Source organism: Coffea eugenioides, chromosome 8 (genome assembly GCF_003713205.1).
Source record: "Coffea eugenioides isolate CCC68of chromosome 8, Ceug_1.0, whole genome shotgun sequence".
Classification (NCBI taxonomy): Eukaryota; Viridiplantae; Streptophyta; class Magnoliopsida; order Gentianales; family Rubiaceae; genus Coffea; species Coffea eugenioides.
In genome coordinates, this window is record NC_040042.1 from 21,579,234 (window position 1) to 21,606,663 (window position 27,430).

Here is a 27,430-nt window from a genome sequence, read left to right on the forward strand (position 1 = left end):
AGCAGCTTTTCGTCTGCTCTATTTAAAACTGAATAATATTCCAACTAGATATTCCCCGATATTACAACTAGTGATAATACAACTAGTTAATATTCGATGAACATTTTCTCTTCTCTTGTTTGTGCTATTGCCCTTGGTAGAAACGATAATTCCTCCCACTGACACAATAAATTTCTTAGACACTTTATTAAGTATCTATTGAGAATAGTTACGATGATCGTTTCGAACCCCAAAACATTGCGTAGCGAGACCTTCTCGAACATGTCATTAAAATAGTGAGATCTTCCCGAACGCATATGAGGGCAACTAGTACATCACGGGAGAAGAGACTGTAGACCCACATGCAGTGCCTGAACCATGTCGGATAAGTTTTGTTACGTACAAAGCGCCAGATTTGTAGTACCGACAGTGAATATACGTGTTACGTGCTGTTGCTAATCGTTTACAGACTTCAACACGTGTTTGCAACTTTTATCATGTTTTGGTCCTGTACACCAACTTTTAAGAGAGCACCTATATACAGAGTTACACGTTAGATTCATGTATGTTTCACTGTGTGCATACACAGTTACACTGTCACAGGGAGGTATGACAGCCCAAAACAACAGTTTCTTAGCCAAGAGTCAGATGTGTAACACTCTATGGCCTTGGTCAGTGTATGATCCAAATTTACTACCTCTATGAGCGGTTCGTACCTCCTTCTGCTCCAATGCTCTATAGGGGATTTCAAATTCGACTACAAATTTTATATATGTTGTAACTCAGAACGAACAAAGAGGTAAATAAGAACTTACGAATTGTAACAATATATGAACAGTTTGTCAATCGTATGGACAAAATGTTGAACTATATTTTAGTATCGATACTCTTAATAAGTGTTACGTCGTGTTACTAATCAGAGAGCTTAAAAAAATAAATTTTACAGTTTTTATCATGGTAAGACCTGTATTGCAACATTAAGGCTACCGATGTGAATACAGAGTTACACATCAGTGACCTTAATTTCGACAATGTGCATACACAGTAATACGTAAAACATTGTGCATAAAATCTCACAATGAATGTCAATTTTTTGGCCCAAAATCAGATGTGTAAAACTGAATGGCCTTGGTCATTCAATGACCCACAATGTGATATTACCTGAATAAGCACCTGTACATGCTCCTGATGCTTTATTAAAGATTTTCAATTTGACAACTAATTTTCTTGAATGTTGTAACTTAGGACGAACAAAGCTGTAAGTAAGAACGTACTAATTGTAACAATTTACAATTAAGGTAACCATTTGTGCATCATTATACAATTCATAGTTTCGATTAGTTGGAGTCATTAACACAAAACAATTGAACAACACAGGTGATTTCAGATAAAAGAGCAATCATATGACTTCACAAAAAACTTTCAATGTGACTTCACCAGTTTCATTCAACTATACGACTGCATCTACTGTTTACTCTATCTTCTAGATCAACTACCAAAATGAAAAGTCAACAGTACAAGGACGTCAGTGTAACTTTGCCTATAGAGGATATATCTCCGACAAACTACATGCGAAGTTCATATCATATGGGTCGAAAAATTGAGAGTGCTGTCAGCGAAAAATTGCTATTAGGAGCAACAGAAATGCGACCGCTACCGATATCGTCATGAAGGTTTTCATTTGTCGAATATCTTGTTCGATTAGGTGCACATGATACTGGAAAGAGTTTGGTTCATTTTGCACTGTTCCGGGACTGTCGAAGGAGCTTTCTCTACTTATTGCTTGTCGATTAGGTGAGGGAGGACAGTAGTTAGCCTGAACTTGCTCATGATTCCTCCCTATTGGATGACACCAAGCGAAAAAAGCACAAGTTTTTCCTTCACAGACGAAGTACAGCAATCCCTTCGTTGGTTTCTGTGACTCCACGATCTTCAGCCCAGCCCTTTTTCCACAGTGACAGTACCGATATTCATACCTTAACTCAGTAGATCCGCCACCAAAATTGCTCGATGAAGACATTTGAACGATCTAAAACTCCTTTTGGGCCACATAAGCTTTTGTGTTTTAACCTTCTGTTGAAGTAGTGGTTGTGTGTCGATCAGGAGCTAACACGGACCAACACACAGGTGGGAGTTAATATGTGGCAAGAAACAATATAAGCTAGCTAGTAGTAACATAATTCTAGAGAATTAGTAAGTATAGAATAAGTAACATGTCTTTTGAAAATAAACACAAAACCGGACAAGGGGCACAAACGGTTGCAGGTGCAACCGTTTGTGCCAATTGTATTCATTTTTCACTGCGCGTAACTTCCATTGCACACGATGTAACTGACTTTGCACACGACGTAACTTTACAACACTTTTTTGTGGGCCCCACACATGGCGTGAAAATCGAGTTACATGCTGTAATCTGAGCCGCACAAATTTTTGAGGCCACATCGTGGCCGTGAACCTTCAGGAACGGTTCCTGCCCCATTTCCCACAAAACCCGCAGTACACATAATGAATAGATTTTTTTTTGGTGTACTTTTATGGTAATTAATACAAATTTTGTGAGTAACTACCAATTTGTTAGGTTATGTGTTTGGGTATCCCGAGTGGGAGTAGTGTAGAAGACGTCAATAATAGTGTGTTGGTGTTGGTTCGTAACACCAATTTAAATATGATGCTGAGAAAATTTAGCGCATAATAGGATGCAGTCCAAACTTCAGACTCACAGCTGTTAGAGGTTCAACGATGTAGCGTTCCAGCTACCTACTTTTGGCAGTTCTTCCACCCCAATTCATGGGACAACTAAACATGTCAATCACCTAATCAATTTCCAATAGTTTCCAAAACATGTAATTGACTGTTACAATTGGGTTTACGTATCACTAATCCAATAAATAAATTGATAATCAAACTATTTTGTAATAACGTCCAAACACATCGTAACTAACAATTTTCAAATATCAAGTTTTGTATTAATTTTGAAACTGTGACTTCCCAAATAACTATTTTGTAACAGTCTTTGAACACCCTGTAACTTTCCAATAATTATTTTGTAACAACCTAAAAACACTTTGTAACTACCAGCTTTCATGTATGAAATTTTGTATTAATTTTCAAATTGTAACTTTCCAATAACTAATATTGCAACAAACTACAAATTCACTGGATGCAGTCTTCAAATACGGAGTATCAGTATTAATTTTTAATCTGTAACTTCTAAAATAATTTTTTTCGTAACAATCTTTAAACACACTGTAACTTTCCAATAAATATTTTATAACAATCTTCAAACACGATGTAACTAACAATTTTTCAAACATACTGTAACTTCCCAATTAGCTTAATATGACATTAGCCTTACCTGGATGTGGTTGGAATAAAATCATACTTAATTATTATGCTCAATTCAGTTTGTCAGGTCCGCTTTATATGCAGCTGACATTGGTGTGTTATGACAGTATGCCTACAAGTTTTCGATGATGATTAGCGAGAATTCAGACCCATATAGGTAGCAGCATGATGGTATAAACAGAGTTACCGTGTGTGTATATAACTGTTACAGTCATGTTACTTGAATTAGAACCTTATGAATAATATAACTATACCAACCTTTCCGCTTTCGACCATATGACCGCAACCTACGTGGTATTTCTGGCTCATGTAGATGTGACGTCGATGCACTGACGTTCAAAGGTGGTTGCACCGTTGCTTGACCTTTTTCGGCAGGTTCTATGACATTTGACCTATATTGCTTATGGTCTTGCTCTTGAAGCTGTATAATGCTTCCTTGTGTAGTTGTTGTCATGGTGGCCCCTTGTTGGTAATCAGTTACAAGAGTAGCACACGTTAAATTCTGACCCTAACAAATTTTGTTAGCCAAATCTTGGCCATTAACTGTCACAGAGGGTAACCGTCCCTGCCTTTTCTCCCTTTGGATGAGGGTCAATCCCTTTATTATTTTCTGCGTACAACTTGTCAAATTTAAAGTATTTGGTGTATATACCCATCAACTTGTATATACCCATGTCAAATGAATCGTTGCATTATTTACTGACTTGTTCATATGTCAATTATTTACTGACAAGTTACATCCAATTGCATAACGAACAAATAGCCTTACAATTGGGCGCTTGTTCTATAATTACACATTGTTCAAGGTAGGTTCCAGTATAGTTGGCACAGAATCACGACGAGCATCTTTGAACCATAGAGTCACGACACATTTGAACCAATTAATGCTCCGTTAATGTTATTACTGACATTATTCTAGTGTCAACATAAAACCTGAATTAAATTCATAATTTATGGCCACAAATGATAAATAAACAGCACCACGATACAAATTGCTAATCAGTATTGATGCTAATGTCTCCAGAAAAACAAAACTACTGTCTCAAAAGAAAGGTCCTTCTCAGTAGACTCCAAAATAAAATTAGTTACAGCAATCCAAAAGCTATCATATACACGTAATAATATACAAAAGCACGTCAAATGCAATTTTGTGAACTTCCTTCTCTCCCAGTCATCAATACTTATAAATCAGGCATTACCAACATTCAACTGCGCCCGTTTAGGTACTTGCAGGTTTGCGAAGCTGTCCGGAAACTTTGAGTTCTCCGCTGAGTTACACAATCGAGCTGTGTATAGCACTCGATACTTGCCAACATTTTCCTATCAGTACAAGAGGTAGGAATTATTATAGTTGAGTGTCGAGGTAACAAGCATTAAATCAATTTCAGATGGATTGTAGGGAGAAAAGGGATATCAATTGTAATACCTCTGTAAGCCGAACAGCCAACCTTCCGCTCCAATGCTCTAGGAATGTCATAACGAAAACACCACTGTCACACCTGTTCACGTTGTCTTCTCATTAGTCAGTTATGGTGTATATGTTGGACAAAAAACTTAGTACACGCTCTAACAATAATGACGGGAGAAGTCAAACTATTTACACTTTGTTGGGTGAGTGATGAGGGACATCGACAACAGAAAATCCGAAACTGGAGAAGTCAATTTCCTTGCCAAACTTTGCCGCCACGACCAAACCCAGTGCACGTTTCTATATCACCAAAGATTATGTAAAACTGATTACAATCCACTAATGTGTCACTGTCATATCGCGTAATGCATTTAGCAATTTGTCCAACATACCAGTCGATTCAGTACACTAATGTCTTTGCTCTTTGCTTGAGTGCTATCAGGGTCTAGCATGTGCACTTCTTTCTCTGAGACACCAAAGCTGTAGACAAACCAAGACCCCTCTATGCATACTGGCACAAGTATCTGAGCCAAATGAGGTATGAAAAAGGTCAGACAGGTCATTCTACATAACCGAGTTCACACATGTTTTGAATGTTCAACAGTCACATAAGAAGTTTTGGATTAAAACTGATAATTGCATACCCAATCACAATTTGCAGGATCAACCCCCGTATTGTTATTGCGAACCTTGAAGAGCTTTAGAAGCTTAGCTGATAAGCTGGCATCAGAGAGCTTGTCGAATTTTCCCATTTTTAAAATTCCTTCCTGCAACCAATAACATAGCCGAGTGAAAGGTGCATAGAAGACATTAATAATGGTGCGTTGGATCGTAATACCAATTCAGATATGATGATGAAAAACTTTAACACAACTGTAGGATGCAGTCCAAATTTCAAACTCACAACTGCAACAGGTTCTACGATGTAGCGTTCAAGCTTCCTAATTTTGGCAGTTCTTCCACCCCAATTCATGAGACGGGCAAACATATCAATCACCTAATCAATGGCAAATGGTGATCAAAACATATAATTGAGTGTTGCTTGGGTGAGTTTACGTATGACTATTCCAATCAATAGATACATAATCAAACTTTTTGACTAACAGTAATGAACTACTGACCCGATTAGACACATGCATGCCATTTTCCAGTGTCTTCAAGTCAAGCCGAGTCAGCGAAAATTGATACATTTGAACAAGTATGTCCCTATCACATCCAGGACACAATTAAACGATTTACTAATAATTATTACTCCTACTCCAAAACACAAAAATCTGACTAATGTATATGAACTCGAATCTCATCCATATTCAATCTGTTTTTCTATGCCATCTTATTATGAACCACACGCGTACTTATTGTAGTGAATGGATCACAAGATCGAATTAATAGTTTTGTCAAGAATCTTACTTGGGATTTTGGTCCGGATCCCAAGCATATGCAGCCACATTTTTTTCGTATAGGCTAACTGTCACAGGTACTGGTAGAATGAACTCTGCTGACCGCAGAACGGTGCTCTTCTTTGTTGCACGTGTAGACTTGTGCTTCACCTCAACGTCAAGGCCTCCTACAAAAAGCAAATAACATGCATTTCATATGACATTCATTTGTTGTCGTCTAACAAATTATAAGGTATTTTGCTTCATTCTTCAGACACAATGCAATTAATCGTCATCAAACACGAATCGATTATTTTTCAAATGCAATGTAACTGTCCTAAGAACTATTTGTACAACTCTTCAAACACACTGTAACTAACACTTTTCAAACAGTTGTGATAAATTTTCAAAATAAATTCCGTGACTAACGATCCGCGAATATGGAGTTGTGTATTCAATAGAGCAAACTGTAACTTTCAGGTTACTATTTCGTGACAAACTTCAAGCACACTGTAAACATTCTTCAAACATACTAACTTTTAATCTATAAGTTTCCACATTTTTTGGTAACAATTTTTAAACACACTGTAACTTTTCAATAACTATTTTGTAACATTTTTCCACTGCAATGTAACTAACATTTTTCGAAACACACTAACTTCTTAACATCAATAAAGTCATACTTTCATAATATGCCTAATTACGTTTGTTACATCAACTTCATATGTGTTTCATATCGGACAGGGTATGACAGTATGCTTAACAAGTTTTCGATGATGACAAGCCAGAGTTCAGACCCGTGTACGTAGCATCATGATGGTATAAACACAGTTACCGTATATGATAATAGATGTTACAGTCATACTACATGAATTACAACCTTATGAATAATAACAGTATACCAACCTTTCCGCTTTCGACCATATGATCGCAACTTTCGTGGCATTTCTTGCTCAAGCAGATGTGACGTCGATGCACTGGCGTGCAAAGGTGGTTGCACCGTACATTGACCCTCTTCGGCAGGTTCTATGACGTTTGACCTGTATTGCTCCTGCTCTTGCTCTTGAAGCTGTATAATGCTTCCTTGCGCAGTTGTTGTCATGGTGGTCCCTTGTTCCAATCCGCGACTGCTGTTATCGGGTACGACTGAAGAGGTAGGAATTGGATTCTCCATGTCCATTACATCTTCATTCAGCTCTGGATCTTGGATACCTTCAATATTTGTCCTCGTATTGGCATCGTCTTTCTCGGCCTGCGCTGCATTATGCTCGTCTTCATCAGACCCTTCCGCATCAATTTCTTCAGCATCATCATCCTCGTCGTCTGCCCCTTCTTCGGCAGATTGAAATTCCGGCTCTTCTTCGGTATCAGGACTCTTGTGCATTGTATAGTCCTCCTGTACAGGTTTTTTTCCTTTGTCCAATGCTTCAGTCCCAGAAGTGGAAGCTTTTGCTCTCGGCTGAGAGGAGAGGATTTCTGCAATCTTCAATATCCTTCGTTGGCTACTAACAGCAATGTTATACAGCTCATTTAGCTCAGCCTGCAGTTAGATGATGAAATTATCAATCCATAAATGAGCCACATGCTCTCAACAATTTCATACAATACAGGCATATACAATAGTACATTTACGCAAAGGTTCTTAATTTAACATTTGAATTGCGGCCATAGGTTCTATAACTGTAACTTATATACTAAAAAATAAAATGGTCACCCGGGATCATTGAAACTTCATACATTTATAACATGATTGGCCAAGAGATCACTATATTTCTGTATTTCCATTCATGTGACTTAATTTTTAATAACTCTCTAGACAGGGATGTAATATTGGGATTGGTATCACATATTAACATGATACTACAACATGAATGAAGTTGATAGGCCTATCAATAACCAATAACGTTGCTTACAATATGCAGTAATTACGTCTAATCAAACAACAAATTTCATTAAATCATGGAACAGACCCACTTACACCGATATCGGCGTGCCCGCTGTTCATCAGCATTCCTACCAAATCAGGGGGTAGTTCAGTACTCTGCCCATCATATTCATTATCTTCCGGATCATGTTGTCCAATCTTTAACAACAAATTAAACCAACCATTTCAATAGAAAAGCCACGCAATACATAGACCACTACCTTTTATATGAAATGAGATCAATAATATATAACATTTTACCAGTTTTCCTTTTCCATAAGCTCCAAGATTTTTAATCTCAAGTGCATCCCTTTCAGAGATCAGAGCATCTGTCCATGCCTTAGCTCGCGGAGTAGTCCTCGACACTTTATGCTTCAGTATTTGTACCCGATCAAGATAATGAATCTGCAATACAATACAGTAATTAATTCAACTGTAGATAAACTTGACCACACTGTTAAAACATCATCGTAGACGCATTCATTTGAGCATAATCTAATCAATCCATCGCACTGAATTTGATAAAATGTGGAAATACAGACAGTAGTTATGAAGGCACGCAAAACTAATTGACTCTCTGGTGCACTGTGTAACAATTAGAGCATATTTTCATAATGACTACAACTATCTAATCTTACCAGCAGAACAAAGATACAACCGCCAACGTATTGGTGCTGCTTTTCACTTTTCTTTTGCACCTCTAGCACCTTATTGCATAGTACGATCCTCACATACTCAGCCCAGTTCAATCTGGCTACCCTATCAACCAATTGCGTACAGTTCCAAACCTTTATTTTGTGCTCGGCTCTAGTGGTTGGAGCCAGTAGACATCCACAAGAAAATGCCACGAATAGTCTTAAGAATTCTTCCCCTGCATTCATGGCTACCAACTCATTTGGGAGCTCATTCCATTTGTATGTCCTACGACTTGGTCCACTTCCCCCAACCTCGGTTGTATCGGTGTCTTCAACTGGAACGGGACCTTCGTTCGGGATCCCCAGGATTAAACTGATATCCTTTGACGTTAAAGGTAGCACACCATCTCCACCAACATTTAAACTGCTCAATGTCGGATTAAAGTTGTCAACAAGCCAGGTAACTATGCCACTAGGAAACTAGTGACACTGTATGTCTAGCAGTCCTCCAAATCCTATGTCTCTAATCTGCTGCTTCTTAGTTTCATCGATTCGTGAAACTAAACTTGACATCTGCTTTGGCGAGCATCGGATAGTGTACTTCTGATTCTACACCATTTTTTAGATATATGCATTAGACTAATATAAGTTTCATTAAATGTTTGATGAATCATGCCGTGTATTTACCTTGATTTGAACCCGTGTTTTTCGCAATATCGGCTTTCCTAGACGTTCCATTTCTTTCTCATACTCTTCTTTCTCTTTCAAATATTCCTCCTTTCGCTTCCTCATTTCTTCCTCACTCAACTTATTATATGCTGCCCGGACAATGTCATTGTACTGCATTGAATAAATAAAATCAAAAAACACGTTAGACTAAACACAAAATAATTGCTCGTTTCACTATTTTTCCCTTAGGCACCCCATCGGTTCAATGATTCTTCAGTTTATTTTGCTAGGACAGCATACCTCGGTCAGCTTAACACCCTTCGCCGAAACCGTGTGTTGATACTCTTTCCTGTCCACATTCAAAACTCCAAAGTTATATGTGCTATTTAGTACCATTATTTTTCCCTCATATTCAATAATCTTACCTGAACTTCATCCATGGATTCAATGGTGGGACTGGTTCTGCGACCTCGCTTGTTCCCGCTGTAATCAGTTCTTCCTCCCCACCTAAACGATCATTCCTTTTACTACTTCTTTTCCTTCCCATCCTTCCCCTGAACAGTCAACATTGTAATGCTGAATAATGATGCCAAGTCTAACCTGCCAAGACCTTACGCAAGCACTGGCCACTTACCTATTCGATGAAGTGGGTGCTGCACCGTGTTCTGTACCACCACTTGTTTCGGCGAGTTCTTCTCTGTCTGCTTCCTGAAGTGTGCTTCCTGCTCGCGTTCTTGCCATTGTAAACTAATGTTTTTAACAAACATATTGCACTTCAGTTCCAAAATTTTTTTTCCAACCACAGTCATAACATATCATGAAGTACTGCTAAACATAATATATGAGCATCAAATATTAGTCACGCTAGTTATAGTACAACCTGTAACATTTTTTCTCACACTCAGTAACTCATTCTTCACAGTTTGTTATTTATTCCAACTGCCACTAATCTACATAATCTGTTGTTCTACCTATCAGATTGTACTTCATCCATCAATTTCTTCTTCTATTTATTATGCTACTGTACAATACCAATGCAGTAGAATAAGGGGCCATCCAAATTTATAGTATCTTCATGAAATTCTATAGACCAGTTCTATTATTGTAACTTCTGATCTATTACGTGTAACAACTATCAAAGATGATGTCCAACCACAACAATTATTGTACAAGTAATCTTCCTTTTCACAATTTGTTTGTCTCAATACCAAATTTTCTGGTTAATTATCCCTCATTTAGTCATTTCATAATCTATTCCCCTGCCTATCAAGTTCAATTCAATCACATTCTCCTTTATTTATCACCCTCTTCAACAATATGAATGAAGCAACAAACCCGTTAAACAATTTTACGTCATTGTTCATCCAATTTTACAGTGCACTTCTCCTAGTGTCACTATTAAATGACTGCGTGTAATGACTATCCAACATGATGTGCACCTACAATAACTAGTAAGATTCTTAACCGTTATTCCACACTAACTATGCTAAACCTCATGATTTGTTATTCCGTCTGTCTCACATTGCCAACTTATAACCTACTCTCGTACTCATTCACTTCCAACCTAGAAACTTGTCTCTCTTTATGCAAGTAAACCAATAACCTGTAACATCAATGTAAAAGAAAATATGAGAAGCACAACTGAGTACAAAACATTAAAACTCTGTTATTTCTCTGTACCTGTTAAACCACAACATGTAACAATTATCCAACAGTGTGTTAATGCACACGCCCTAATACAATAAACTTACACCAATCAAGACACAAATACGACATCTCAATTTCAAAATAACATTTTCATTAGCAAGTATGAGACGCACAACTCAGTACAAAACATTTGAACTCTATTATTTCTATGTACCTATCCAACCACAACATGTAACAATTATCCAACACTGTGTTCCTGCACACGAACTAATACAATAAACTTACACCATTCAAGACCCAAATACGACATCTCAATTTCAAAATAACATTTTCATTAGCAAGTATGAGACGCACAACTCAGTACAAAACATTTGAACTCTATTATTTCTATGTACCTGTTCAACCACAACATGTAACAATTATCCAACACTGTGTTCGTGCACACGAACTAATACAATAAACTTACACCATTCAAGACCCAAAAACGCCATCCCAATTTCATGATAACATTTTTTCAATTATAATCTGCATCCATTTTTTCAATACTAACTATCGAACCCATGCACACATTTTCTCAAGCAGTTGTGCCGCACGATTTCCCCCTTCTTTCCCACTCTCACTCTGTCATGCTCAAAAACTAACTCATAATACTCCTATCATGCTGCACTTACTCATTACTATACACAAAATTGTGCTCACGTGATATCCCTCTAAGCGATCATCCTACTGTACGCCAACAACATCCACAAGTAAGGTCCTTCAACAAGCATGTCAAATCACACATGTTACTGCATCATCGTAGGCCTCAAAAAAATTTGAATACCTGACTGATTTTCGGTCGTTCACTACCCCGGGGCCTACGATCTTCCGCTCTTCAACCTTGGGTTCACCTTTCTTCTTCTTATAATAAAGCCGAATCACCAGAAATTTATCCACCACTCCACCACTTCTTGCTTCTCCTTGCTATTTTTTCAGTATCCAATGTTGCACTTCCACAGCTTTTCGCAATGTCACGCCGGAGAGTGTTGCCAATCTCGTATTTTCCCCTCTTATTTCTCCCTTCGTGGCTTTTCGCATGCAACTGCTTCGTCTGGTTTGGGTGGGAGTCTAAGTGCGGCTTTTCATTTTCAACCTTTCGGTTTGGGCGGGACTTTGCTTACTAGTGGTCATAACGTTCCGTTTCTTGCCGTTACGGTCAGCAGAGCATAACCATTTTTTTTACTGTCTCACTTAATAAAACGACGTCGTTTTGGGCCAAACTGAAGCCTTTTGACGTGGTTTATTTCTGGCCTTACCTTTCTTTCTGTGAGGGGACCGTTCAGGAGCGGTCCTCAGAAGGACCGCTCCTGCCCCGTATTCACATTTTAAAGGGCATTATGGAAACAACGTAACGAAGCACGCATGACCATGTTGTACTTTGTGCTTAAGCATTTGTATTACACTTTTCCTCTTCCATATGAAATTTTTCCAAAAGTCAGCTGCAAACTGCTTTTTATATATGTATAGAAATCAAAGCAAGAGAGAAAACCGAAGAAAAAGAAAGGCCAATCGTTTGAATATAGGTGAATGTTGAAGGGAATTAATTATAAATAAGATACAAGAATTTCGAGAGGTTTCAATTTAACAACTCAAGCATCTTTTAGACAAAAGATGATAACTCAGTCCCTACATTTGATCAGAATTACATCAATAAAAATATGAAAATCAGTATAAATGAATCAAGACCCAATATCACCAAGAAAACATGATAAAATAACAATGTGGCAAATTCAATGAGTGTGTTAGTATAGTGGAATTTTAATGAAATCTTTTAACATGTGTTCTTTTACCTCTGTGATTTACAATATTTGAGCAACAATTTTTACCACTAACCAGAGGGTAAACGTGTGTAGCAATTCAAACTTCTACATTAATGCCAATCAAACAGAAGTGAGAGTAACCGTTGACAGAAAAGGAGGAAAAAACAGAAGTGGGAGTAATGACTGATATCCAATAGTACACGTGTAACATTGCCACAAAAAATATCATGTAATCCACAAATTGGAAAAAAAAAAAAAAACTAATTACACATCAGTGTTTCTGAGATTAACAGAATCATAATAACTAAAATATTTCCATCCAATTGATTATAGAGCAATTGATAAATAATTTTTAACACATAAGCAACAGTTATAGAATATAACAAACGACTCCATAAATAATTAGGGCAACTTAATTTTAGAATATCATAAATTAGTACATACAAGACATACCTTATTCAAAATATAAAATGTCATATTCATCATATTTGCAACAACATATTTGACAAATATTAGAGTTATCAAAATTCAAAACTTGTACTTATCAAATTCAACTGTAAGTTCACTAATAAAGCAAAGACCAGATAAATCAAACAAAGAACGCAGAATAAGAAGACCAGAAATGCTAACCGGAAAAAATTGTTAAAACTAGTTCACAAAAGAAAAACTGAGAAAACTAACTTAAAGTGGACCCATCGATTGAGCATAGCTGGGAGAAAATATACTTGTACTAATAAGGGAAAAACCGTAAACTAAAAGAAATGTAACGTAAGAACAAGGCATATTCGTAACAGATGTAAAGTTGTAAAGTTGTTCATTTAAACTGACAACGTGATGGAGGAACATTGCTCCTTGTCATGACTGTCACAGAGCTCGGCTGTCAAATAAAAAATACATTGAAACAACCAGAGGACAAAGAAATAATTTTACCAAAACTCTGAGCTTGTATTAGTTGTACCTAATGCTAAATGTATATCTAAGCCAGAAGTTCAAAATGCTAAGAACCCAGATGAAGCAATTGAGATTTAACTATCTGTTTGACAAAACCCATTCTTATATAGACCTTATTCTCAACTGATCATTTTGAAGACCCAAGTTTAGATTCTAAGTTTGGGGCTATCAAAAAAAAAAAAAAAGATTCTAAGTTTGGAAAAATTATTTTGCTGTGTTTTCATTTGCTTTTCATATTCTGATTTTGAATTATTTTGAGACTAAAAAGCCAAAAATTAGCAACATCTATTTTGGTAATTTTTTATTTTAATTTTCCGAAATTGCTTTTTATACAATCAGAAATAGTTGAGGATAAGGCTTATTCAAACAACCATAGGGCAAAGAACCTAGATGAAGCAGTTGAAACTAAAACATGAGTTTGATCAAAACTCATCCTTATATATGGTATATGAGTTCTACAGGTTTCTTTATATGCCACGCGCGAGGTCCCAAAATTAGTCCACAACAATAAAAGGAATAATTAGAGTTAAAAAAGTTTAATTAACTAGATTCATGATTAGCTTCTTTCGCTAAATACCATTGATAATAATAATAATAATAATAATAATAATAATAATAATAATAATAATAAAATTAATGACTAAACTAAACATTATATATATATATATATCAGTCAGGTTGTATGCATTATGAAGTAGAAACCGAACCACAAACATAAACCTGTGGAAACTGTTGGTCATCATTCTTTCTTATTGAAATAGGAAAAACTATATCAGTGGGAACTTGGGCGAAAAACCATGATGACCAGTTAAAATTTTCTTTACTGTGTAAGAATCAACTCTTGTCCACTTAGGTACAATTGTGTCTATAATAGGGGTGTAAATGAGGCAGTTGAATCTAGTAGTTCACAAGTTTGCTCGGTCAAACTCAAGTTCAAACTTAGTATGTGAAACTTGAAAACTCGTCGATCTCAATCGAGTTTCAGATATATATTTTTAATTTTTTCTATTTATTAGTATGAAATATTTACTTTGTCCCTTGTTTAAAGTTATATAAAATATAAATTTATATTTCTTAAACTCAATTATACTCGATTAGTCTCAATTAGACTCGATAAGCATGAACTCAAGGTCGAGTTTTAGTAATACAAAATAAAATCGAGGTCAAACTCGAGTTTAAATTTCAAGAATTCAACAAGCTCAAACTCGAGTTCGACTCCAAGTTTTTTAATTCAAGTCAAAATCAAGTAGTACACTACTCGAGGTCAACTCCCCCTAGTATATAATTACCAACTTTGAACCTGAAGGCACACACCCTCTCCCAGAAACGCTAAAGAAACTTGAACTTCCAGTAGACAGAGCAGACCCAGGGAGCTCTGGAATAGAGGCAGAGCAACTTAACAAATTTAGTTCAAGCCTTCCAGTTCAATTCTGAAGTTCCAACTGTGAGAAACTTAAACTTCTTTCTAATATATATACATGTACTTTTGTTTGCCGATTTAGCAACGCAGCTACACTTAAGCTTTGTTTCATGCAAACAATGAAGTCTAATATAAAGCATGAACTTAGGGTACGTTTGGTTTATGGGATGATACAGAATTGAATTAATCATCCCATATCATCCTATGTTTGATTGCATTTTATACATGGAATGACACATCCTACGTAATCGAATTAATCCCCTATTCATAAGATAATATAATCCCATAGGGGAGGAGGGATTAGTCATCTTGGAATGACTAGCAAATAGGATGATAGAATTTTAAACTAATTTATCCGTACAAAAAATATAAATTTATGTTCTTATTATTATATAACCCTACTCCCACATGATAATATAATATGAATGAGCTAATTTGCCTCCACTAATTAATTTTAAAGTTTTCTGACTAATTTGCCCAGACTACCAGCATAACAATATTTGGAATAATTTGCCCTTATGAATGATTCAAATTCATATTGGCTATTATATAACCAAACTCTCATATAATAATATCATAATAAACAAACTAATTAGCCCCTACTAATTATATTAAAATTTTTTGACTAATTTGCCCCTATTCATTATTTTAAGAATTGACTTACCCCAATTAATTGATTTAACTTTTTTGATTAACTTGCCATACTAACATCAGAATAGAAGGACTATATTGCCTTTGGACTAAATTACCCTTACTAAGCTTATTTTCTAAACAAAATTTTATATAAATATATAATCTTATCAATTGGGCTTTGTGAATGAGGACTTCAATAAGTTCAAACTTGATCCAAAGAAAAATTTTCTATATTAGTTTGAGTTCGGCTCATTTAAATCTCTTCAATAAGTTAGGTTTTAATCGATTTAACCCTAATTTAGCCAAAACTCAGCCCATTATTTAATTGAATTTCAAATTTAGGATCAAAACCTTGGTCAAAATCTATTTTTAAGGGCCCGAATGGGCAAAGTTTGAATGAATGCGAATTTTTATATATCAAAACCCTTGGCTTACTTTATAATTCTAAAGTTTTAAACTGCTCTATTTTAATAAAACTTATAAACATTAAATTTGTATTAATATTTTATAAAATTTTAAATTATTTTATTAAAAAGAATCTACAAATTAAGGGATGTTTTGGTCATTAAAATAGTAATTCTATCTCATCCAATCTCCAACTAAACATAGGATAGGATTATTTCCCAACATATCCCATCCAAGCTAGAACCACCAAATACTAGATAATTTGGATTATTTATTCGAGGATAACTCAACCCAGGATTAGTAATCCGAGGATGAGTAATCCCATCTCAACCAGTCTGTGAATCAAACGGACCCTTAGTATTTCTGTCTACTAGATTACATGCAGATTTTATATGTTCCATTTTAGTGTTTGGAGGTCTAAAAACAAACATTAAAGAGGCGGTTCTTTAACAACAAAATAGTAGGCCAGTCTGGAGAGCAAATGAAAGAAATGGATGAGTTGGGTTGATATAATGTTACTGGGTTTGCCACTTCTTTTATGAACTTTGCTTTTAAAACATCCAAACGTAGTTTACTGTAGAACCCATATTTTAGGGTTCTAATAATAATTATTGCTTGCAGAGTTACAAAATTAAAAGAATAAAATAATCACTTAAAATATTTATGTAGGAAAGAATAAAAAAATAACTCATATTATTACTGAAATCTCAAAATAGTGGAAGAAAGTCACACCCTAATGCAATTTTACAGACTCTTTTGGACTCTCTTGAAAAAAACAACCTCTAAACTAATGTTCTATAATAACATACTAGATTTGTTAGGTAAGAAACCACTTACCTCAACAATTACCAAATAAAATACATATTCCTAATTAACACAACTACTAAAACTTGACCCCAATAAAACTAGTAAATAAATAAATAAATACTTCTAAACTACTTTTATTTTGCCAATATTGTCTCTATTAGACCAAACTCTCTGTTGAGACAGGTTCAACTCTGTCTCGAGCAACCAATGTTATTGAAAACTTTGTAGTCGTAAAGACGATATGCAACACCTTGAAATTAATTTTCATCTTTACTTTGTGATAGTGGATGCACTTTATATTTTGCAAATAATTTCTCAACAATATCATCTCGATCAAAGTACTCAATCATACAAACTCATTCATCACCAAAATCACCAACATAAGTGCCCAAGAATACAAAATCATATATTACTTTCTTGCCAAAATTATCATCACCAAATAATTTAGAATAGCTACTACCACAGTCCTCCAAAAATTACAAACCATGAATTAAGTTTCCTCTAACAAAAAAAATTCTAAGTTCAATGAAATCCTTGTTAATCAAATCAATTCTAACTTCAAAAAAAATATTTTTTTTATTCCCTTGAAGAGAATCCAAGCCAACAAATTTTTTAACATCAATTGTTTTTTCTTCACAAACCAAATCAGAATTTTCTTCTTCCTTCATCAAATCAACAAATTCTTTTCTTTCTTAAATTCATCATTTCTAATTTCTTCAAACAAGATATGCAAATCAAAACTTTCAACTTCATAAAAAATTTCAGAGATATCTCTATTGTCAACAAATAGATCTTTTTCCAAATTAATTTCCCACATCAAACCAAAATTTGACTTATGATCAGACTCATAATCAAGTTCCTTCAACATATGGCAGAGATATGATCAAAACCACTAAGGTGATTGAAATCAATAAAGACTCTCTTATAATATTTTCCAATTATGGATTTCTGCATAACTTTGAAAAACAATTTAGCCTTCTTTTTCTTATTTTCTTTTAACAAATCATAGAAAGAATTTATTTTAATAATTTCATCCAAGTTATATCTTTTGAGATATTTCTCCATTATTTCCTCTCATTCTAATCTTTCGTCATACGTCAATGTGTGCAAAATTTTAAACTTTTTACCATTGACAAATCCCCTCTCCATGACAATTGAAAATAATTTAAGTACCTAAATTAATTTTTCTCTCATTTCTATCAATTTTTTTTTTGGCCTCCCTAATTGATTAATCAATCAAATCTTTCAATGTGACAACTTGCAGCAGTCAACAAATGTGACAGGATTTTTCTCTAATCTCTATCATAATACCTGCAAAAACTCTAATGATTTTTAGACCAATCTTATGCTCGAATTATTCATCAACTACACACTTCAAAACCAATCTTGTGGTCTAATTCAATCAATTGAATGCTTCTTAACAAACCTTGTGCCCTAACTCTAACAACAGAAACACCTAAGACTATCCTCCTTGTAGTCTGGCTTGTGATACCAATTGTTTAACCCAAATTTTAGGGCTCTAATAATGATTATTGCTTGTAGGTTACATAATTAAAGGAATAAAACAATCACTCAAAATATATATGTAGGAGAGAGGAAATAAATAACCTTACAGACTCTTCTAGACTGTTTTAAGAAAATGCTCTAAACTAATATCTTTTTTATGACGACTTGTTGGATAAGAAACCACTTACATAAACAATTACCAAATAAAACACATATTCCTAAATAACATAACTACTAAAAATCTTATTCCAATAAAACTAGGAAATAAATAAACAAATACTTCTAAACTTGGTTTATTTTGTCAACATTTACAATATCAAATACTAAAAGAACCTAGACATGATAGCTACTAGAAGTCATTTTAACATTACCGTAATATGAACTTAGCAAGATAAGAAGAAATAGAAAAAAAAGGTAGGGAGAAATAAGAAGATGAAGAAATAGGAGAGAGTAATTCTAGTGTGAGAGAGAGTGTGCATGTGTGTGTGTGTCTGAGAGAAAGAGAGAGAGAGAGAGAGAGAGACCACAGCCTTTGTGGTGGTTGCGTTGGTTATGGAGGAAAGATGTAGCAGTAGTAGTAATTGTTTGAGAAGTGCGTTGACGAAGAAGACAAGAAAATGAAAGTTAAAAGTTGTCCCTCAATTTCTCTGAAATTATGAACCTTCCTGAAAAATTTCTTAAACTATAGCGTAAAGTAGATATGTTTCCATTATTATGACCCAACCCGAACTGATTAAAAATAGGTGGATCCACCGTTTGCCTGGTAAAAAACTAAAACCATAAATTTACATATTTGAAAAAAAATCTTAAAATCCTTATTAAAATCAACTTTCCAATAATACAAAAAAAAAGACTTACATAAAATCACTTAGACTATTCTAAATTTAACCATATAATAAAACTAAATCTCCATTCAAATTCATGTGTATCCAATCCCGAACTTTCGTTGCTGATCAATTTTTCATATGTTCATCTTCTTGATAGTACCTGTAGTTGAGTCTCCACTTCTGAAAACATTTTTTTCCCAAAATTTGATGAGTTAAAACCCAATGAGACCCATTATGTGCGCAAATGAAATTTAAGTAATCACTATAAAATTTATTATATAAAATTGTGATAGAGATTCAAGAATTTATTTGTCAAATATTTTTAAAAATTATCAAAATTTTCAAATATCTTCACTAGGACTAAAGACCGAGTAGTAAAATATTTTCAAGTTGCACATAATTATCAATAAATGGATTTTATGAAAATTTGATCGATTCAAATAAAAATCCACACAATTCCATAGATTGTGCACGTGACTTGATACTTCCATCACACATCAAATTTTTTCTACATGGCAATCGGTTACAGAATGGGATATCCGAAATATCCCTAGAAAATTTAATTATACCACAAGATTAAACCTCTTTATCTCGCCGGACAAAGGTCATGGCCACTTATTATTTGTTGTCAGCCCATTGCTTCCCGACTTTCATAAGTCAACACATTAAGGATCCAAAACTCCCCGGCATAACCAGGTTCACAACCTTCCCTAAAGTTTATTTTTGGTCCACAAGAATATATACAAAACAGAGCATTATGCACAAGTTACAAGATTAACATTCCGGTTCACAAACCAGGTTTACTAAACCCTTCACAGGGGAAAAATGTACTTTTCATCCTCAAAGTTTGGGTTGTTGACCAATTTCATCTTCAAAGTTTCACCCAAAACACATTTCATCCTCAAAGTTCCATAATTTTGGCCAATTAAGGACAATTGATGGGAAATGAACGACAATTATTTAATTTGGACGGAACTTTGCACGTGAGAAGCACGCTCCGTCAGATCCAACTTTATACCAACAAAAAACAGGTTAAACCGAATGGAGCCACATTTTGAATCAGATGAAAATTTGAAAAATAGCAAAAGAGAAAAGCTCCATTCTTCTCCTTTTTTCTTCTCCATTCTTTTAGGAACTTTGGGAAGAAAACCTTATTGCGGCCGTCAGTCTTCAAGTTCTAGAAATAGCTGAGAAATTTTCAAGAACTGCTGCATCCCACAGCATCGCAACTGATTATGGGAAACTTGACTGCCTGACTTCTATATTTATGAATGTCTTCTCTCGTAATCAACCCCTGGCATTCTGGAAAGCTCTGTTCCCTGTGTTCAACAGTGTCTTTGAACTCCATGGAGCAACACTAATGGCAAGGGAAAATGATCGATTCTTGAAGCAAGTTTCTTTTCATCTTCTTCGTCTTGCATCGGAATGGCAATATCAGGAAAAGAGCTGTTATTGGCCTACAAATACTTGTCCGGGTATAGTTACTGATTTACTTAGGATGGTTATATGGCTCCAGCAGTAAATATGCTTCTTGACATGTTGAGTAAAGTTTAGCTTTTTCATGTTGCATAGCTCTTTCTCCTACTTCACGCAAACAGCTAGGCTAAGGGTCTTGCTAACTATTACTCTTTCTGAATTGATGTCTAAAGTTCAAGTGACTCAGATGAAATCTGATGGAACACTTGAAGAAAGTGGTGAAGCGCTCTTAGAATATCGTTGAGGGAAATGGTAGATGAATCTAAGAGTCCTAACTTGTTAAATGATTGTGGTCTTCCAGATAATTCACTTGTCTCTGTTCCTCAAAATTCATCAGAGAACCATTGGTCTTGGACTGAGGTCAAATATCTTGCTGACAGCCTTCTTTTGGCTCTTGATGCTAGCTTGGAACATGCGCTTCTGGTATATTTGATGTTATGATCAATCCTACCACATATAATATGCATGATGGATTTTGATTAATATATGGTATTAATCAAAAAATCTTTTAGGCATCTGTTATGACTGTGGATCGATATGCAGCAGCAGAGGGCTTTTACAAACTTGCATTGGCCTTTGCTCCTGTTCCAAATCTTCATATAATGTCGTTACTGCATTTGTGTGATGCGCATCAGGAGATGCAGTCTTGGGCTGAAGCTGCACAAAAAATTTTGGGGTTGCAGAAAGGCAGAGGGAAGAAGGCAGAGGGAAAAAAGAGAAGAATGTTGGTTTTCGTCCATTGTAAATTATTGTTCCATTAAAAAATGGCTCCATTCGATTTTACCCTTTTTTTGTAGGGTTTAAAGTTGGTTCTAACAATAAATTTGCAAATTCCCGTCAATTGTCCTTAATTGGCCAAAATTACGGAACTTTGAGGATGAAATGTGTTTTGAGTGAAACTTTGAGGATGAAAAGTGCATTTTTCCCCCTTCACAAATACAAAAATTCACAAAAATTCATATTTTCATAAATCTTTGAAAATTCAAACTAAAATGATTTGCACAATAATCCATGAATTATGAGAAACTAATAACTAAAAATTATCAAAATCCCTATCACATATTACAAGATCTGAAATTTTAACAAATAACTATTTCCAGTTTTGAAACATAATTTGGCAAATATAGTAATAAAATTCATTGTCAAAACATGAACTTCAAATAAGTTTTTGAAAGGAGAACTCACAGTCAAATTCTGGACTTGATTTCTTCTGCGGAAGCAGATGTCTATTCATTATTATCTGCCTCTATTGAATTCTCTTATTCTTCTATGAACCTTTCTTTCCTTATCTCTTATAAGCTCTTAGTCATTTAGCCACACTTATATAGTGGTTATTTCTCCCACTTCCATCAGTGAGAGTCATAAAAATTTGATAACCCCTTAGATCTTTGTCTCTACCTCCTTCATTAATTCCTATCCCTTCATAAAGATTATAAACTTTTCATTTACTTAATCATTAATACAAATGTCACAAAACTTCTCAGCTTCACATACAATGAGTAGCTATTGTGTTACAAAAGCTCCACAACTTTATCTATATTTTTTATAGACAACTTAGGCATTAATAAGTTAGTTAACTCCTCTAGAAACCATTATATTGAAATTAAGACCATCTTAATGTCTTACATATCAATTACAAAAGAAACTTAAGAAGATATGTTCATGCTTATCTGATCTTTAGTTTTAGTACATAATCAATACTCATCATACTACTAATTAATTATTAAATCTTACCTAATTTCCTTTATAGCTAATTCCTACCTAAGCACATGATTCATTAATTCAAACTTATCCATTCATTTACTTAATACTCAATCCATATTATGGTAACAAAAAAGTTCAACAATTATAAGAATTTTTGACCAAAAAAATAAGTGTACGTTAGTATGGTTCCTTTCATAGAATTTAGTATTAAGAAATTAATTGATATACCAAGAAACTAGAAGTCAATTTGCATGACTCTTAGTATTGGATGTAGCGTTGAATAACCCGCTATCATACAATGTTATAAAATGAATAATTGCTTGGAAAGCTAAACGGTTTTCTTTCATGGAAAATAACTTGGAAGTTATAATGGGGGTAGAGTTGGGTTAGATAGTAAAGTGGGCGTGATAGGTTCAAAATTTCATACCTTAAAAAAAAAAAAAAAAATTGGAAGTTATAAAATAAACAAATAAATAAATAGAGTCCTAAGCATTATTTGTTCATCGCATATTGTACTTGAGAAATTGAATTATGTAACATTGTGAACCCAAGAAATATTCTTTTTCTGCAGAAAGGGTGTGAACTCGATTTTATCAAGGCGGTTTTGGGCGCATATCATCTGTTAACTTAATGATGGTTGGGAAAGTATTGGACTGACGATTAGTGATAGTTGGGAAAGTATTGGGCTGACGATTATCTTAAGACCACTCTGACATGCCCCTTCAAGAAAGATTAGGAGGGTTGGTCTTGTTCGAATGTGGATAATTTGGTGATATACTAGGTATCCTGCGTTTCCATGCCTTATTGACTATTGGTGTGATGCGGTAGTTTCAAAGTCATGCACGCAATTATACCAAGGGTTTATAAGGATGGTTTTAAATGTTCGGTGACATCTATTCCTTATTTCGGATCTTGATCAATGTCACGTGAATATTGTTAAATTTTGTTACTTCTGTTAAATCATTGATATTTGTTGCTTATTTCATGAAAATAATTTTTTCTAATATTTAAATAATATTAGTAGTAATTAAAACTTTTGAAGGCTTATAAATAAATAAATAAAATGATTTCTCACTAAAAGCTTACTACAGATTTCAAAATTTTCAGATGCACAGGAAGCTTGACTAGAGGATGAGATTGAAGTTCGTGAAGCTAGCTTGGTGGCTATTAATTGTTGCTATTTATGTTTTTATAATGATTACAAGACTTTTATTTGATGGATAAACTTTTAGAAATGACTGTACTATCATTGTTTGTTACAAAATAATTATAAATATATGTTTGACTTTAAATTAATTACTCAAATTTAGAGCCCCGATGAGAGTTAAGCCGGCATCTTATCTATTCTCAATCAGGGGGTTGGTTGGGCTGTCGCACCGCATCCACTTACTGTTAAGTAATAAAATTACGTATAACACCCCCACTCCTTTATTAGAGGATGGGAGTGTTATATGTAATTTTTTCGACCTCTTTTCTTTTCTTCTTTCTTTTTCCACAAAAATACAAGACTAATAGTATGTAATAACTTGGAAAACAAGAATTTTACCAGTCCCAAGTCCAACCTCAAAATTTATACAGATTAGGGCGAATTTTATACAGCTTCAAACATAAAAAGAAGTGACGTTGAATGGGATTAGAACGGGACCAATTCTTTCTCAAATTTTCATTGAATCTCTTGCTTTGACAAAGGGGATGCTTGGTTCATGCTCCGGAATTGGAATTGGAATTGGATACGGAATGAATTCTAAAAAATCAGTATGGGTATAAGTTCCTGGTATCATTGAAATCACTACTGCTTGGTATAATTTTTAGTGGAATTGTGACGACCCCACCTCCCCCTAAGGCGTACCCCAGAGTTTAGCGGACCGCCTGCCCAACTCTCGTCAGGACTCGGTCACTTATTTCGGATAAAATAATTCATGACCTCGAACGTAAATGGAACAACAGTTTTCAAGTTTGGAACATACAAATACATTCATTTCTGTCTCAAACTTCCATACAATCCCAAATACATCAAAAGATTGGAGTTCTAAATACATTCAACCCTAATCGAGCAACTAGTGCGAGTATAATTACAAAATTTCCAAAAACTAGACTACGCTAGCCTGTACCAGTCTCACGCCTTGCTCATACCCCCTGTAAGGAAAACAAAACTAATAAAGTGAGCTAAAACTCAGTGAGGTTCCAAATAGCAAATTGACCATTAATTAAAAGTGAAAGTATCAAAGTGGCAAAGTAGTGAGCATAACAAGTCAAGAAAATGAAAAATAACACTTCGGATGGCCAAATATTAGGTATTCACATTTCAAGTAAAAAGATACAGTTGTTTTTGCAAACTAACTCTACCATAGCTTGATCAAGTAGTAGTTGACACTCCGTCAACTTTCAAGTAAGGTAATCAGTCCAGTAGTACACCACTTAACTCCAATCTCCGTCCACCAACCAAACCCCTTACCGGGCCCGAATTCCAAGATAAACACTGGTGGTAATACTTGAGTATACCGATTAGTCGAGGAGATAACACTCCACTCAACAAAACTAAAGACTCAAGGTTCGCTATCTAATCGACCAAGCCCTTACCGGTTCGACTCGATTAACTAACCACAGGGTTTCTGGAATTCCAGACAAGATATGAATCATATACATGTATATCAAGTCAATGGCAGCCAATGAACAAGAATATATCACATTAGGGTAAGTGCGATAAAGTACACCCTTGCCCGACCATACCAATCAAATATCATTCGATCACATTGGTCAAGTATTGAAAACAAGTGTCAAGTTCAATCAGGTAATTGGAAGCACTCACCAAAGATTTAGTGTTTCTTAGGATCACGTTCAGGTATTGCTTCTTATTTGGAGTCCAAATCTGCGATAAAACATCGTTTAAGAGCTTGAAATCAATTAGGGTTCGAAACTTAAGCGTTTCGTTTAACGAAAATCAAATAACTGAAACTCATTTGGGTAATATTCATATTACTTATCAGACCCTAGAAAACTCATGTTCGCTCTTTTAGTTTTGGTAAGGAAGCGGTTAAAACGTTTAAGTTCGAAAAATGAGCTAAAGGACGAGGAAAACATATTCCGAGTGGTCGCTACTTTCACTTTTCCAAGGGTACGAGTTTCGGTTAAATTTCAGTTTATATACCTCTACGAAAGAAGACTCGAATACCTTAGCCAATCAAAGTTCAATTCGACCTCAAATTTTCGCTCAAGTCGCGAGTACACACACCTAACCCTCGAGTGAAAATTTGGGCGGCATGTCCTTTGTATTTCGCTATTTTCTAGCCATTTATGACTTCATTATTTTCCTCAACTCAACCCAATTCCATACATAAATAAGCTTAACACAATAGCTCTTCAACTCAGCTCAATGTCATCCAAATATAAGTCAATTCGAGCAATGCAACCATCCAAATCAAAGCTAGAAGCTAGAAACTAGTTTTAAAGACAAATAGCTAAGCAGCAAGTTTGACATCTCTCGGCATTTTAGTCACAACTGAAGCTACGCTTATCGGATTGGGGAAAATTTTATGGCGTTTCGAAGCTAAGACAGAAACCTAAATTTCATATAACGACATGCACCCAATTCTTGCATTTTCAAGGTCAAAATGTGAAATCTCAGAGAAAACAGAAAGCTGTCCGTTAAACAGGCATTTGGGCAGTCAGGGTTATTTTAGTCATTTCATATGATACAGTTCTCCGATTGAGCTGAAATTCTACAGATAGCTACTTAACTCAATTTCCTACAACTTTCATGTTTTGAGCAAGACCTGATTCGGCCTTTATCATGGACGAATATGCAGGTCAGTTCGGTTCCAAAAACAGGGCAGAATCACTATGATTGCTGAAATTGAACTTTTACTCTAGAAATTCATATCCAAACACTTCACCACATTCATTTCCTAGCTCAATACCATAAATTACTAGGTAAAAAATGATAATCAAGCTGAAAATTGCAAACCCTAGCTAAACATTCCACTATATCATCACAACTAGGAATTCAACCATCAAAATCCAATATTAAGAACTTCTATCCCCAACTTTAGCAAAATTACCAAAAGTAAAGCAAGTTCAAGCATGATACCTTCCCAAAGCCCCTTGTAAGTGAGAAACAAACCACTTTCTCCCCAAACTTTCAGCACCCCAAGTCTTCCAAGCACCAAAAGGAAAGGTTAATCGGTTTAGTTTCGTCGATTCCGCTCAAACAAGCTTGATTCAAGGTGGAAGTTGCTAGTTTCTCTCTTGTTTGCTTTTCTCTCTTGAAGCTCGGCCAACAAGTCAGAAATGAAGAAGAAATGAAACTAAAAGAAAGATAAGAAGATAGGAATTGGTTTGGTCAAAGTTGGATGGATTGCCGCCAAGTGTCGTCGCAAGATTAAAGCTCAATTTTTTTCTTTTTCCCCTCTTTTCTTGGTCAAAATTTTCGGCCACTTTAAGGCTAATGAAGGGCTGATATTTCAGAAATAATAGCAAGGAGATTAAGGTAATAAAGTGGTGTTCAAGTGGTACACTCAATCGGTAGCAAACGGTGCACGTCAGTTCAAACCGTTTTTTCATTAATTCGCCCGTACTAGGGTTTTCACTTATGATTAAAAAACTTATTATTATCACTTCTAATCATACACTTTCTCTTATCTAAAATTCACTCTTAACCACCGAATTTAATACACACACCTCACCAACTAATCACACTACCGAAATACGCAAAAACTCTAATTTACGCCAACTACGAAACTAAAGGTAAAACTCTTGATTCGATGATTTATTGCAACTATTGAGGGAGTAAATGAGTGGTAAAGCTATTATAAAGTAATTTATTCAAAATAAAAGGAAATTTTGAATAAAATATGAAGAATTTTGCGAGTCCTCACAGGAATGGGTATCAAAATTATTATTGCATTTTTGCACTATCT